This window comes from Octopus bimaculoides, chromosome 28, assembly GCF_046866305.1.
Source record: "Octopus bimaculoides isolate indiv1 chromosome 28, ASM4686630v1, whole genome shotgun sequence".
Classification (NCBI taxonomy): Eukaryota; Metazoa; Mollusca; class Cephalopoda; order Octopoda; family Octopodidae; genus Octopus; species Octopus bimaculoides.
In genome coordinates this window covers 1,916,676-1,919,175 of record NC_142955.1, presented here as the reverse complement: position 1 = coordinate 1,919,175, position 2,500 = coordinate 1,916,676, and positions in this window count along the sequence as shown.

The following is a 2,500-nucleotide window of genomic DNA, read 5'->3' as shown; positions in this document are numbered from 1 at the left end:
GTGTGTGTGTGTGTGTGTGTGTGTGTGTGTGTGTGTGTGTATACGTATATATATGTGGATGTATGTATAGAAATATGTGTACGTGTATGTATGTATGTATGTATATAAGTGTACGGAAAAATGCAACTGTAAAGATAAATTTTAAGTGATCTGCATGTATATATACATATACATCGATATATATAATACATGTATATATATATACACACACACGTCTATATGTATGTATATATATATATATATATATATATATATATACATATACGTATACACACACCTATATATAAGCACACATATATATACATATGCATATATTTACATATATATATATGTATATGTATGCTTATGCACATACACATATGAATGTAAATACCTATATATATATATCATTATCAACATATGTCAATATCTGTACAAATACACACCACACACACACACGCATATATATATATATATATATATGTGTGTGTGTGTGTGTGTGTATGTCTGTATGTATATGTATATTCACATACTGGTACATTTTAAATGTATAAATTATATATGAATCTACACACACACATATATATATATATATATATATATATATACACACACATATATAGGTGTGTGTGTATGTATACACACACACACACACACTTACACCTACTTACAAAAATACAACCCATCAAAAGAGAGGGGAAAACCAAATGAATTACTTTAAACAACTTTTTAAATCAAAATATATATTCATTTTCTTTTAATGTCTATAATTATTTCATGAATACATTTTTCCAACATAACTAACATGTCTATCTGTCCGTCCGCCTGACAGTCTGTCTGTCAGTATGTGTATCTATCTATCTATCTATCTATCTATCTATCTATCTATCTATCTATCTATCTATTCATCTGTCTGTCTATCTATCTATTCGACTGTCTGTCTATCTATCTATTCGACTGTCTGTCTATCTATCTATCTATCTATTCGGGAGGTGGCTAATGTGTATATCGCATCAGTCATCGATTACCGCCTGACCGTCGTGCCTTGTCCCGATGCCACCATCACGAAACTAGAACGCATACTTTTCCGCTTTCTGTGGAAGGGTGGCGTTCCGATGGTGAGGCGATCCATTTGCTGTCAACAACCGTTACGTGGAGGACTGGGGATGCCGTGGTTAATGATGCGCAGACATGCGCTGAGACTGCGGCATCTCTGGAACTTCATTGACGACGGTGAACAGGTGTGGGCGCCGTTTGTGAGGCACGCCTTCCCGCAGCTCGTCTCACTCACCGAACTGCAAACATGGATCAGGAAGAGACCGAAACTGGGCGATTGGCACCGCGAGTGTCGCCAAGCTCTACAACAGCTCTGCCGTCCGGGATCAAACTTGTGCAACTTCCAAACGACCAATGCGTTCTATAGAGGACTAGTGGAGGGGAGGTCTGACGATACTCTCGGGGCAAACCTGGGTGTCGACGAGAAATTCCTAACCCGCCTTTTCAAGACGACGTTCGGGCCGGGGCCTATGGATAATTTCCAGAGATCCCTGGCTTGGCAATGCTATCGAGACGCACTACCAGTTCGAGATAAGATCTATAGACACGGTTCGAAAACCACCGGACCGACCTGCCCGAGATGCGGTCAGAGCGACGAAACCGTTCTGCACGCACTCGTGCAGTGTCCAGATATTTCAGAGCTGTGGACCTTCGTCGAACGGCTGTTGTCGCGTGTGGGACGAGCCCACTTATCAGCCGAGTCTATCGTGAATATTGTTCCGCCACCTTCCTTTAAACGGGAAGGAAAAACGGTTTTTGTAACACTGATAGCTATGGCAAAAGAATGCGTGTGGTGGACGCGTTTGAAAGGTCTACAAACAAACACTTTCCTCTCTGGTCAGTCCCTCGTCAACTTTTTCAAGTACCACTTGAAAAGGAGGATGAGGATAGAGAGGAAGGTGTTGTCGAATAAAAGTTTCAATAAAAAATGGGTAAATGTGGCAAGAATAGTAAGAATGAAAGACGACACCATTTTAAGCATTGACTTGTAACAAAAAGAGACAAAAAGAGAGAAGGTACTTACTTTCATGTACCTTTAAAAAAAAAAGCCTGAGGTGACCGTGGTCTTTTCCGTAGGCTTTTCTCTCCACGGATAAACCTAATCTGTTCCCCGTTTTTTACATCGACTGTGATACACGATCCCTATTGATCGCCCCCCCCCCACGTTTTTTTTTCTTCCCGCGATCCCTTTTGATCCAAATTGCCCCCCCCCCCAAGAAAAGCTCTACTTTGTAATTTGTCCATTTTCTGTATTTAGCCCTGTGTGGCTATAATAAAAAGATATCTATCTATTCGACTGTCTGTCTATCTGTATCTATTCGACTGTCTATCTATCTTTCTATATCTATTCGACTGTCTATCTATCTATCTATATCTATTTGTCTATCTCTCTGTCTATCTATCTATCTATCTATCTATCTGTATGTCTGCCCGTCCATCCGTCCTTCTGTCTGTCCGTCCACCT